Below are 14,768 nucleotides of genomic sequence, written 5' to 3' on the forward strand. Positions count from 1 at the left end.
TATTATTATTCATTCTATTTACTGCAAAAAGATCTGACAAGGCTTGCAGCCAGATGTGAGTGCTAATTTCAGCCATAGTTCTGATATAGATATACTCTATAGACCAAGGGGCAAGACTTATACAATAATTAATTATTTGAGTTCTATCTGTTTCCTCATTTAGACAGCTGGAGTTGGAGAAACATTCCATGATTCTCTATGCTTACTCTGTTTATGCTTTTTGTACTCTGTGTTTATTCTGGGCATCTAATATTGTTATTCTTCATAAGAGTTCCCATTTTATTTATATCTGCCCTTATAGCATTTTTAAGATTTTTTTTTCTACTGCAGAAAAAGGAGGACCTTTAAAATCAGCCCTATGATTAAACGGTAAGATTAGGTAGTATGTTTAAAAGGGGAGAATACACTAGAAATGACTTTTAGAATTTTTGCCAGCCGCCCATGCACCCTTAGCTCATCAGGGAAGGTGCTGGCAGCTGTTTGTTTATGTTAAGAGGGGATGGCATTTATGTCTCTTGTTAAATCCTTTATTGACGCAAACTGCCTAAATCTCCTTAGGAAGAAACAATCGCTGTGAGGCACGCTGGGACGGGTGGGCAGGAGACTCCTCTCACACGCAGAGCGGTGTCAGGACAAACGTGTGCCATGTGTCACCTGTGCCTATCGGAGGCGGTTTGCTGAACGAGAAGGCTGAGGAGCTGCCGTCAAACCCTCCCTTCACGCTCCCTGTGCACGGCCTTTGCCAGCGAGCTGGATGGGGTGTGGAAGGGAGTGAGTTCTGGGTCTAAATTATGACTTAAAATGCAACTGCGCTAGAATTTGCTCTGATAATAAGACAAGGACTAAGTTGTAAAAACAACAAGCGTAAAGGAGAGTTAATTTTTCTGTTCTCTATGGGAATTTCCCTTGATGGATCAATAATCCCACCGGGTTTGTTTGTTTCTGAATGGAATTACAGCGTTCGGCTTCCTTTAAGCAAGCCGACCATGCAAAAAAGGGGAAAATCTGAAATTACATTACTTAACAGCAAGTATACCTCACTGTCCCAGTTTAAAAAAATAACTAAACGTGGTGGTTTTTCAGCCATGCCATGACCTGTTTCAGTCAGTGAGCAAACTGACACCTGGGTCTTCCCATTCTCTCCTGCGTTCTTTCTCACCCAAACCGATGTGCAGGCATGTCAGATCAGAAATGTGTAATGCAGCGGGGCGGGGGGGCTCTGAACCCTCCATTAAAAGGGATCTCTCACAAAATGTCCTGTAAAGCAGCTTTAAACCAAAAATACTAGAGATCTAGCAGCTTCCAAATGACCTGACTTTTCCAAGTACCTGAATGATTTATGTCCTTCACTGCAAATTAGTTCATTTTTGTCAGGCTGGTCTAATAGATTTACTACAGAAATAATTTTGCAAGTAACTTATCTTTCTTTAGCTCTGCTGGATTTCGTAAGGAAAAGAGGATTAAGTTGTTTTTTTTTAAAGGAAACTATATTCCTTGACAAGTCTCAGGTGAAGTTTCAAGTCTTTAAAACAAAAGGACTACTGCTCTTTGGTTAACTTCTGATTTCCTGGGTGTTTTGAGAAAGTAGGGTTTGGAGCAGGGGTTCCCTTGCAAGGTCTGTATTTGGTTTTGGTGGAGTGCAAATATAGGAAAAGAACAGAAAAAGTTGAAGTAAAATGGATTAAAAGACCACTGGAAGGAAAATCGTACTAATTAGGAAACAAAATCAAAATATGGTGAGAGCAGCAAGTGACAGAGAAGGAGAGGAGAATGATGATATACATGTGAGCGATGGAAGATGGAAGCAGAGAGAAGACAGAGAAAAGAATTAATCCAGAGTTGAGGGTGAGTTTTTAAGTCAACCTGAGTAACAACCACAGTTGAAAAAAGGCAATTGTCATTTAAAACAGAAGTAATTTGAATAACTGAATTCTTAAAAATTAATCTGATTTATAGATATTCTTCTAAGGTGATATGGTTGAGATCTTAATGTTTTGAGAGGTTCCAAAGTGAAATTTGGGATTCAAATAATCAGGCAATTAGATACAACAGAATGCTGGTTTTGTATCTGTAACTCAGAGCTCACTGTTGTCAGGTAACATAAAACTGTGTAAAATGTTGTTTTTCTGTGTTGCCAGTAACATTTGCATGGTACATGGAAAACCACACAGCCTGATGAAGAATCCTTCATTTCTGACTACTATGTGCTACCAATGAAAAAAATAAGTAATAATTCAAAATTCAGTTTACAAGATGTTTTCCATTCCTGATAATTCAAGGAAGAGGAATAAAAGATGCATTCTATGTTTCTTTACCGTCCAGGAGATGGAAAAGGGATGTCCCTCCTCCCTCTCTCAGCCTCAGTTGCGGGGCAGGCAGAGGGGTTTGGGTGGGCAGGACAGCAATGCGCATGCCGCAGCCAAGCATCAGATTCAAAATCGTTTCTGTAGTAAAACATGCTCTTTTAGAAAATCCTTGTGTTTTGCTTCATTCTCTTTTCTTCCTTAATCCCTTTCCCTTCTTTTATTGCCATTACGCAAGCAGCCTAATTGCTTTTAAAATTCACATTCTTTCTGTTCTACAATGTATTCACCTCCCTATGTTATGAGCTAGTCCCAAAATATGTTGTGTACCAGAAACAGCAAATGGGAGTTTTGTGTTCTCTGTTTTGGTTTTGTGTTTTGTGGTTGTTGTTTGTTGGGTGTTTTTTTTTCTAGAAGCTTCTTTCCAGCAGACTCTTGTCTAAATATTGCCCAGCAGTCCTGTGGCATTTCCGAGATCTGGGACACAAAATCATTCTCTTTAATTCCCATCACTGATTACTTTGTGCTTCTGACCAGTCTCTGGAGCTGAAGCATGCAGATTTAGTATGTTTGATTTGCTGTGCCTCTGAAATCTTTTATCGGCCAAGAAAAAAGAACAAAACAAACCAAAACAAACCACCCAAACCTGTTCTCTCTGCAGCTGTACAGGAGGAAGCACAGTCTTGGGGCACCATAAAGTTTGAAATTTTCTCCAGGTGGTCCAAAGAGAACCTGTGCTTTAATTTGTGTTATGTTATACTGATCTGAATATTTGCTGTGTCTAAAAGGTAATGTCATTTGGTGTGGAAAGGCAATGAGAAGGGAAATAGTGGTTGGCATGGGTCAGTATCAGTGAAAATTTGTCTTAAAGAGATTTATAGAAGTAACCCCAGTCGCAGGGAGTTAAATATATATTTTTCTAAATGGATGCCATCAGCAATCCTAAATCCTCATGTAAAATGCCTGGAAGTGTGGTGGATGTGTACATAACCTAGGCCTGAAACAAACATCAACTGCATCAAACTAACCAGGCATTTAAATGACAGTGCTGCAACCAGCGCAGTTTTGTTTTCTCAATCTCCTTGTACGTGCTTTACCAAAGCTTTATGGAAATAATTCACTGAGTTAAAGTGAAAAAGGAAGAAGATTCAGAACAGAAATTAGCCAATATTTGTGGGGCTCAAATTTGACGGAAAGTCTCAAAGCCTGTAAGAGCCACATGAGATGCTCTGGGCTGTGTGGGCAGCCGGTGGCCTGGGCCTGCGTGCCAGGGGGACGGCTGGCTGTCCCACCAGGCAGCGATGGAAGAGAGTCTTGGGAAAGACACTGGAGACGTTTAGCAGCACGGTGTCTGTCTGGGTTGGCGCTGTACAGTGCCAGATGGAAAGAAAACTCCAGATGAGCAGGTGAGGATATAAAATGGAAATATTTGAGTTGGCTTAGAAACGATGGCGAAACAGTCACCTGAGTGCACTTTAAAGTATATTTGTGGCCATAAATGGGGCCTGGCTTTGCCTGTAGGAGTTATTGAAGCTGTCTAGCATTAAGGCTGTTCCTGTACGCAGGAGCTGAGGAGCACCAGAGGTTTCCTGGCACAGGAGTGCAAGTCTACAGAGTCGTCAAAGTGGTCCCTGGTGTGCGTTTGGCCAGGACTAACTCGCAGTCTTCCAGGCAGCTCACTGGCATTGCTTCTGAGACAGCACAGGCCAGGTAGTGTTCCTGCAGTGTGGTTTGGATTCAGCCATCCTCTTCTGAAGGGGAAGAGAGTCAGGTTAATACTACGGACTTGGGCACCTCCAAGCCAGTTGGCTTCAGTTCAGGAGAATGGTCCAGGCATGTTTGATACATTAGACCCCAGGAAGAGGAGCCAGGAGTACTGTCCTATGCTAGTAGTCACCGATTTATCTTCTGGGGCCCTGCAGTGATTGCACTGGTAACTGCTAGGAGCGGACCAGGAGGAAAAGTCCTGATTCCTCCAACCCTTAGAGGTACCTCCATGTCTACTTAAAAAGCATTTCTGTTTTTGCCCTTGTATGAAAGATGGGCGTTTGTACGGCTGTTTTGCAGAGTAATTTTCTTTATTTACTGTACAGCTGATCTGAAATGCAGTGGTATTGCACTGTCTGTTAAAAAAATACCAAGACTCCTTTGGTTAAATTGTTCTCCATATTCTTCCACTTTTAAAAAATAGTACTTTCATAAATATATTGTGCGTTGAAAATGAAACTTTTCAAACAAAATACTGATGTTAGCTACCCAGCAAAGTTAAATAGGAAGCGCATTGTCTACTGTAACTTCTGGTTATGGGCAAAATCAGGTTTAAAAGCAGGGTATATCATGCCCTTGGCTCTTGGAGAGTATTAAGGGGGTAATCATGGGAAAGAAATGGACTGAATTATATTAGGGAGGAAAATAAAATAACACTATCAGCTGACGTCTCTATTGGCAGAGATAATGCTTCCTCTGGGCAGTTCCTGCTGTCATGGGCTGTTCCTCTGCTGCCTAGCTCGTGGTCAAATGCACTGTTTAATGCTCTAGGGAAAACTTCACATAACCTGGTACTTGACAGTACTAACATCTATACTGACCTATGTAGTTTAATGGAAATGCACAGCAGTTCTTTGAATCTGCTTTTTTTTCCTCCTGTGTACAGTCATCTAAAGGGACTACTTGCACTTAGTACCCCACATTTGGGTGTGATGTTTCTGGAGAATTTGTGCTTTAACACAACAAGAGGTTTTTTTTTTATTTTACCAGAGGGAAAGTTACATCCTTGGTCACAAAACCAGAACCAGAATTAATAAAGAAAAACATAAAAGCAATGAAAAGGAAAATTTAAGTATATTTAACACCAACCTTCTTCCCTGGAAGATTTTGCAGAGGCATCTCTCGGCTATGAAGCCTTAGGGGTAGCTCAGCGTCACGATGCTTCTTGGGAGTTATGTTTCAAATCAGCCTTTAAGCTAACTTTGGAAGTTGAAGAACTCAGTGTGTATCTTCATTTCTTCTCTCTTTCTTCCCCTCATCTGTAAATTTAGCACTTGACATAAAACATGCTGTACCAAGTGTATTGGGTTTGTGTAGCAAGGTTTTGGTAGCAGTGGGCAGGGTACAGGAGCGGCTTCAGTGAGAAGCTGCTGGAAGCTTCCCCTGTGTCCAGTAGAGCCGATGCCAGCCGGCTCCAAGACAGACCCACTGCTGGCCAAGGCTGAGGCCATCAGCGATAGTGGTAACGTCTCTGGGATAACGTATTTAAAAAGGGAAAAAAGTTGTGGCAGACACAGAAACTGCAGCCGGAGAGAGGAATGAGAACATGTGAGAGAAACAACCCTGCAGACCCCAAGGTCAGTGAAGAAGGAGGTGGAGGAGATGCTCCAGGTGCCGGAGCAGAGATTCCCCTGCAGCCCATGGGGAAGACCCTAATGAGGCAGGCTGTCCCCCTGCAGCCCAGGGAGGTCCACTGTGGAGCAGATATCCACACTGCAGACCCTGGAGGACCCCACGCTGGATGTCTGAAGGAGGCTGTGACCCTGTGGGAAGTCAGGGCTGGAGCAGGCTCCTGGCAGGACCTGTGGCCCCGTGGAGAGAGGAGCTCACACGGGAGCAGGTTTTCTGGCAGGACTTGTGACCCTGTGGGGGACCCACGCTGGAGCAGTGTGCTCCTGAAGGACTGCACACTGTGGAAGGGATCCACGCTGGAGCAGTTCGTGAAGAACTGCAGCCCATGGGAAGGACTCATGTTGGAGAAGTTTGTGGACAGCTGTCTCTCATGGGAAGGACCCCATGCTGGAGGAGGGAAAGAGTTTGATGAGTCCTCCCCCTGAGGAGGAAGGAGCGGCAGAAACAACATGTGATGAACTGACTGTAAACCCCATTCCCTGACCCCCTGTGCCACTGGCAGAGAGGAGGTAGACAATCCAGGAGTGAAGTTGTGCCTGGGAAGAAGGGAGGGGTGGAAGAAAGGTGTTCAGAGATTTGGTTTTATTTCTCATTACCCTACTCTGGTTGGTTGGCAATAAATTAAGTTAATTTTCCCCAAGTTGTGTCTGTTTTGCCCATGACAGTAACTGGGTGAGTGATCTCTCCTGTCCTCCTCTCAACCCATAAGCCTTTCATTATACTTTCTCTCCCCTGTCCAGCTGAGAGTTCGGGGGAGTGATAGAATGGCTTTGGTGGGCACCTGGCATCCAGCCAGGGTCAATCCACCACACCAAGTTAGACCAAAGATTTATCTAGCTGTTTCCAATAGAAGCCAGTAGTAGAAATATAAGCATAAAACAAGCGTGAAGTGATACCCTTCCACAAAACATTTTATTCTCCACAAACTGTGGCATAAGAACTGCAACAGTGGTGCTATATATAAGGTTTACTTAATGTGTGTTCACTGGCTCTTGATGGATTTGTATTCCAAGAATGTGTCCTCTGTCTGTTTGGGTCCAGTTCTGTCATTTGCTGCATATATTATTTACTCAACAGAAATACGGTTTCTGAACTTATGCTGGGATGATTAGGATGGCTCAAGTTCTTTCTTGAGAACTGATCTTTGAGATCAAAATGCTACAGGAGGGATACTTCTGTCCTGAGGGGTTCATCTGGATTTGAATTCTGTTGTACCCATGAATTGGCATCTTCCTTCTACTTTAAAAAAGGTTTCTTCTTTTTGGTCATCTTGTGAGTGCCTGACAAATATTCTGTGTGTCTTGCAAAGGCGCGTGGCCTTGCAAGTGGATCTCTTGCCATTGTCAGCTACTTGGGGGTGAGGTACTGGGAGCTGGAGGCTTACTCTTAACACACCAAATTTTGGTGTCACAGGCCACAAAATATCACATGCTCCCATTTCAAATGCTGAGAAGATATGGCCTTCAGAACTAGTGGCTCCTTCTGCCCATATTATATCTGCCTTAGCTCTCATCTGTAAAGTGGGAAAAAAGCCCCCTTCATCTTACTGTGCTTCTTATTCTGAATATAAATTCTTTTTGAAGCTATACAAAATACTAGTGATGAGCTTCTCAGAAAATTCAAAGAACAAGTTAATAATACAGGCTTCAGAGCAATACAGGAGGCCTGGGGCCCAAACACTCAGGACAGCAAAGAGGAGAAAAAAATACATGTGGTAGCAGCTCAGCAAACATCCATCTATCTGTGTGCTGAAAAATGTAGAAGCTCTCTGGAAATCAGAATATGATTATGTAGGTGAGGACAAGGGAATTCAATTAAAGTTGACCAAATGCTTAATTGCTTTATTTTGCAGTCTTGCTAATCTTCTTTCAAACCAGGCTCTGCGCATAATATATTGTAGTTTAACCTTGGTATGACTATGTTTTTTGTCATTCTTTCCCTGCTTACAAGGAAAAAAAATCATTACAATGTTTCTTTTTATTAAAAACATTAAGTTAGTATTTTTTTTTTGCTATGTTACATTGTTTTCTTGAGCCTATTTACGTGTCTTAATTGGCAAGTAATTGCTTTCCTAATCCAGATAAGTAGTGTTGAAATGTGAGTTGCGAAGTCCAGTGCCTTTTAGATTGATGGATGGAGACTCTGCTGTTGTTTGCGAAGGATCACTGAAAATTCTGCATTGCCAGCCTAATAAACAATAAATTCTATCAGTACAGAAATATAATCTCAGGTATTTGTAGGCTGTGGTATTCTGTGATAAATGGTTCTCCAACAAAGAACATGAAATACAATATGTGACAGTGTGAATAATCCACTCTTGTCGCATTGGTAGAAGTTGGGAAAATAATTTTAAAATAATTAATTTTTAGTCCTTTTAATGAACTGTTGTACTGACCTATTTTTGATATAATCTTAGAAGCTGTAATCTGAAGACCATTCTCTGATTCCCTGTAAACCAGTGCACATTACTGGGTATTAGTTCTGGCTCATCTATTTATTTCAGCAATACTTTTTCTATAGTAGTAATACTGAATTCTTCACAAGGATTTAGTGATAATCCTGTTAATATTTTATTGTTTGTGCAATTACAAGGATGGATATCCTTGCATGATGTTTTTATTGTTGGTAGACAAAAAATGACTTAACAAGAAATTGTAATTACTCTTCACTGGGGGAAAATTATGCTTAAGAAGAAAGTAGATTATAACAGTTCGTCATACTTCATAATATATAGCGTAATGGGCTATTGTACGGGGAGTTTTCACTAATTTATAACAATCCCTTCCAAACTTCGCTGTGGAGTTGCATATAAACAAATACTCATTCACTCACATATTGGCAATTGATTCATGTTGGCTATGCAATGGTACTTTGCATTGTTTCTACTGTCATATTAAATCACTTTGCTGTCTCACGAGTAACATCACAGATTAGTATATGTAATACTTTGTATACTTTGTATAAAAATAATGTAGGAGAAGCATACTGACCCTGGACCTTCTTCCTTCCAGTAGTTCCAGCTGTGGCAGTAATGGTCTGCTCTGGTTTTTATCCCCTATGCAGAGACGGACATGAATTTGCAAAGCACAGAAGTTAAAAAAAACACACTGTAATATGTTAAAGGTGTAAGTTGTACAAACTTGCATTATTTATTTCATTTCTTTCTGGGAGAATATGTATTAACTTGTATGTTCAATTGAACAGAATTGCGTATCAGTTCTGCTTTTCCAAAATACAGGCGTCTGTTAAATAGAAATGAATTTATACACACAGAAATTGTGTCTGTTGGAACTTGCATAGTAGAAATGGGCCCCAGATGTTACAGTTATGTAAGGCCCTAATCTAAAGCCAACTGAAGAGAGTCTTGTGGGCTTCACATCACGCCAATAAGAACATTTTTGGGAGAATTAACATCGAAGGAGATTGCAGTAAGCTAACGTTGTCTGTAGCTATTGTAAGTATGAAATCAAAATGTATGGATGGAGGGGTGTGCCTTATTCACTGTGACTGGTGTTAAATTTGAACTCTGAATGGGAAAAAGGTGACATGAATTATCTTTAATAAAAAAAAGACTTCATTTAAATGTTAAGCACAACTGTATGTATTTTAAAGCTGTCATTTTTCTGTTTACTTGAGTGTTTGTGTGGGGGTGGTTAATTATTGATGTTTTGAGTGTGAGATACTTGTTTTGAAGTAGATGTCTTTCTGCTTTTAAACTGATACAGCATTACATTGCATAGCTATCACTATGCATTCCAAAATAGAAATTACATTCACAAAGGGAGTGAGGCCCTTGGTGGGTTATCTTGTAATGTCCTTTTTTTCCCTGATAGCTATTTCACCTTAGTGACCTGCCAGGAAAAAAAATGTGAAAAAGAAAAAAACTCAAGCAGGTAGTTTCCTACTAGGCTAGGGGTGTCACTCTCCTCGTGGAGGGGTCTGCCAAGTGCTGGGACCGGCAGAGGGGAGGGAAGGCACAGCTGGAGGTACCCGGGATGGGGGCAAGAGGGGAGGGCAAGAGCTCTGCCCTCAGCAGTGTGGTTTACTTGTTGAAATTGTTAGTTTAGCTGGTTTATGTGATGTTTATGTTTTATATGCTGCACTCGGATTCCTGTAAGGTTCCTAACACATCTTTTAGTGCCATCAGGAACTTAAATTTTCACCTAGTGCTGAAGTTCCTTCCCTGCAGAACTTAAAATGAACTGCAGGAGCTCTATGAATCCTGCTTTCCTAACCAACACTTAACCTGAAGTACTGTTGCACACTGATCCTGCTTTGTGGACCTTGCAGTAAGGCAGTGTCATATAAGAGTGGGAGTGTATTTAGGCTGGTGGAATTCCACATTTTCCATTAAATTGATTTTTGGTAAAGTAGCATGTACCTGAAGTCAGGAAGACCAGCATCCATGAAGATGCAACAGTTTGCTCTCGGACGCAACAGTTTGCAAGGCAAATTCCTCAGGTTAGCTGGTCAAAAATGGGGAATATGAAGGTGCAGTTCTTGGTAAGCCAGGCACTCTTATCGTGTATTTTAATTGTAAAACATAGATGTGAATCTTTTTCTCTTGGTAGGTGTCTAACCAAGTCAGCTTGCCCTTATTAAAAAAAAAAATTAAAAAAATCTTCCCTTTGTGCTATAACCAGTAATCTTGCTGGTTTGAGTACTCACCTGTTTCAAACCTTCAAACCTATTTTGCAATATTTAGGCATTACAGAATTTTGTCCTTTATTCTGTGATGAATTTTTCATCTTGAACCCTCTTCCACTTATAGAAAATAGTTGACTTTTCATTGGCCACAGAGAGAAAAACAACAGATTAATTTTATATCTGGTAGGGAAGAAACTTTTCCTTGGTGGTGGGAGACCCTGTTCATGTCCCTTACTCAAACTGGGCAGAGTGTACTTGGGAAGCAGCTGTCTATCCTACAGCTCAGCTCCCACCATGCTGCGTGAGCGGCTGGGTTACTGTCTTCTGCTAGAAGTATCAGCCAGCCACTCTCTCAGCATCTCACCTGGGACTCTGCTGCATGAGCAGCCCTGATCAGTTAGTGTGCAAAACACCAAGCAGACTGGCCCTTTGGTAAAGCTCTGGGAGAGAATGATGAACCTGAGAAACCTTCATGAGCTTTGACAGGAACAAGGGAACTGAGCGGTCTCCTGCTAACAGGGTGGTTTTGAGTGTTTTCTGTGGAAAGGCTGTTGCAGCAATTTAGGAAATCTGAGTTTGGGTCTGTTTGCTACTGAATTGTTGACTGTGTGAGCTTTGACTAATTTATCATCTGTCTTTTCAACAAAAGTTTTGTAGATGTCAAAATTCATATCTATCAGCTTTGCGTAGGCATATAAGAGTTCTGCTGTCTTGTCATATTAAATAAATGAGTGATTTTAATACCCTGTGTGATGGGTTGACCCTGGCTGGATGCCAGGTGCCCACCAAAGCCGTTCTATCACTCCCCCATCCTCAGCTGGACAGGGGAGAGAAAAATATAACAAAAAGCTTGCAGGTCAAGATAAGGACAGGAGAGATCATTCACTAATTACTGTCACGGGCAAAACAGACTCAGCTTCGGGAAAATTAACTCAATTTATTACAAATCAGCCAGAGTAAGGTAATGAGAAATAAAACCAAATCTCAGAACACCTTCCCTCTACCCCTTCCTTCTTCCCGGGCAGAACTTCACTCCCAGATTTCTCCACCTACTCCCCAGCGGCGCAGGGGAACAGGGATGGGGTTTGCGGTCATCACATGTTATTTTCTGCAACTTCAACCCTCCTCAGGGGGAGGGCTCATCACACTCTTCCCCTGCTCCAGCGTGGGGGCCCACCCACGGAAGACAGTCCTCCATGAACTTCTCCAATGTGGGTCCTTCCCACGGGCTGCAGTTCTACACGAACTGCTCCAGCATGGGTCCTTTCCACAGTGTGCAGTCCTTCACAAACAGACTGCTCCAGCGTGGGTCCCCTGCGGGGTCACAAGTCCTGCTAGAAAACCTGCTCCAGCGCGGGCTTCCCACGGGGTCACAGCCTCTTTTGGGCACCCACCTGCTCTGGTGTGGGGTACCCCCTGGGCTGCAGGTGGAGATCTGCTCCACTGTGGACCTCCATGGGCACAGGGGGACAGCCTGCCTCACCATGGTCTTCCCCACGGGCTGCAGGGGAATGTCTGCTCCGGCGCCTGGAACATCACCTCCCCCTCCTTCTGCACTGACTTTGGTGTCTGCAGGGCTGTTTCTCATACATGTTCTCACTCCTCTCTCTGGCTGCCGTTTTCCGTCCATCCCAACTTTTTACCCTTCTTAAATCTGTTATCCCAGAGGCGCTACCACTATTGCTGATGGGCTCGGCCTTGGCCGGCGGCGGGTCCGTCTATGAGGCGGCTGGTGTGGGCTCTCTCTTGAACACAGGGGAAGCTTCCAGCAGCTTCTTACAGAAGCCACCCCTGTAACCCCCCCGCTACCAAAACCTTGCCACACAAAACCAATACAACCTGATGTCTTTTGGGAAGACTTTGGGTCTTCTCAAAGGGGAAAGGAATGTCTTCTAAAGTTGACTCTTGCCAGGTGAGAAGAGCTGGTAATATATGTAACTTATTTGAATAGCAAAGGGATAAATACTCACCTTCAAATAGGGAAAGGGAACAGCTTGGACCATACTTAACTCAACCTGAGGTCTTTGTATGGGATACTAGGATATCTAAAGAGTTGGCTGAGGAATCTCAGAAACGTGAAGTTATCTTTTGTGAAACTGTGCAAGATTGGTGAGGTACCCAATGACTGAATACAAGTAAATTTGATATCTCAGGTAACTGAAGAAAAACAAATGCAGTACCTGCCTTTAAAATGGGAAGGAAATGAGAAACAGAAAGATTGTCCTGTATATATATATATGTATATATATATATATATTTGATTTAGACAAGTGGATTGACAAGTTGCCGAGCATTACAAGTTCATGCATTTATCCATCAGCAAATGCCAGATAACATAATCCATAATGAGGCAGAATTACAATAAATTGCCTTAATTTGTTTGCCATATGCTAAGAGTGCCCACATGTCCACATATGGATCAGCTGATGCACAATAACTTGGTGATGAGAAAAATTACTCATATGTCTAAGCTTTTATTATTTCTGAGATATTGACTGTTGTGATCTCTAACAACTCATTTATGATCTGGTTTGTCAAGAAGAACTTTTTTAGACAGACATTCATTTTCAGTTTGGGATGAAAAGAGACAGAGTCCAGATACCTTGATTTGCTAAACTAAAAAAACAAAAAAACCTTAAACATTCACAAGCAAGCTTCTATTAGTATGTTACTGAGAACGAGTAGCCAATCAGTGTTTCTATTCTCCTATGTGCTTAATGGCATTTATAGTCCAAACATAGTAAAATTTCATAAGGTTATGTTCAAAATTGATTGAGACTTCTGATGAAAACACTGTGTAAATACAGAATATTAATATTTAACATTAAAGCTACTTCTCCATTAGTGCTATACAAGATTAAAGAATGAACGAAAATAGCGATCACTGGATGAATTGTGTTCATGTTCTCTTGACAATTAAAAGACCTTGTATTTTTCTGTAAGTGGCTGAAGGTCACTCACTTTTGTTCTAAGGCACCTCAATTAATTTGTCAGGTTACACACAGCACGTAGCTTTTAACAGACCTGGTACTTCTTAGGTGACAATTCACCCTCTTGGGTAAAAAAGGGCAGAAGCAATCTAGCATTTACTACACACTAGTTCTGTGACTGTCTGCTACTCAGAAGTTAAAAAAAAAAAGAAAAAGTGGTTTGTATTCTATGGCTAGAAGACTTAGCGAGGTTTTGAAACTTTATGATTGGTACCAGGGAATTTCTCTGTTGCCGTTTCTCTGGTTTAAATCATATTATGACTGCGTTTTCTAGTACAAAGTTCTTTTGTTTCAATATTGTGATGCCAAAATTTGCCATGATGACAGCCTGGTCTTGCAAGCTTAGTTTCAGTATTCTGTAGAATCTGCTGAAGGGCAGAAAATAAGCCTCTGGATTCGGAGCTGCCCTGTCCTAATTGCGATATTCCAGCTGGGACTGTGATTGTGTATTCTTCAGAATAGTGCTGATTTGCCCCAAGGTATTTGTGTCCCACAGCATGTGTTAAACTTTTTAAGGATAATAATTTTGCCAAAAAGCTAGCTCAGTAATTGCACTGTAAAAAACCCCAAAACATTATTAATATGGTATTGCATCAGAAATTGCTATACTTCTCACAGCCTTCTAAAATTGTATTCACTTGAAGTTTGCTTCTTCTGAAAACAGTAGTTGTTTCAACGTTTCTGGCTTAATAATGCATCCTAGAAGTGCCTTATGGAAGTCAAAATAAATTATACGAGAGCTTGTCAATGTTCTGTGTATTTTTCTTTGCTGAATCTATTTCAGGTAAATACAAATATCTATTTCATGAGAAGTAAATATTTGCCTATCATCAAAAACTTATGCAAGGTTTCTACTTTTTAAATTCTATTTTGTCACCTGAACTGGATCTAACATGAATACTGCTGTCTGAAACACTGGTAAAATTTTAACAATCCTGCATTCCCAGACTCCCCTTGCAAAAAACCCCCACAACCACCTGATCATGTATCAACCAAAAGTCACTTCTAGTTTCAGTGAGTTAGAATTGTTAACAATATGGTATGCAGCTAATATAAATAAGAAATCACATTTTGAGTGATGGGGGAGGGAAGAGGAAAGCTTTATATTGACCTTGGTACATCTTAAAAGTGGCTGTGTGAAAATATGTGTAGAAACCAGTTAATATCAATGGAAGTCTGTCTGAAGTCATCATTTAAAAAAGAAAAAAAATCTGGTTTGATTCTTATTGTAAGACAGGTAGGTGGGGTCTGTCCTTCCCTTTCCAACTACTGTTGACATTACAGAATCTACTTACAAAGTCAGTATCAAGAGTTTGGGCCTTTGGAAATAGGCACTGTTTTCAGCTCTTATAGACCAGAGTTTTGACTTTATGGCTTTGCTTGTCTAGCATGCCTATTAAAGACCAGTCTCGAGGTGTAAGTAGAGGAG

The 14,768-nt window shown here is 41.4% G+C and overlaps 1 protein-coding gene across 6 annotated transcripts in view; it reads left to right on the forward strand.

The window, feature by feature from the left end:
• CACNB2 (calcium voltage-gated channel auxiliary subunit beta 2) overlaps positions 1 to 14,768 on the forward strand; it is a 269,351-nt gene that overhangs the window by 120,015 nt on the left and 134,568 nt on the right. The window lies entirely within an intron of this gene.

The sequence above is a fragment of the Accipiter gentilis genome, chromosome 4 (genome assembly GCF_929443795.1).
Source record: "Accipiter gentilis chromosome 4, bAccGen1.1, whole genome shotgun sequence".
NCBI lineage: Eukaryota > Metazoa > Chordata > Aves > Accipitriformes > Accipitridae > Astur > Astur gentilis.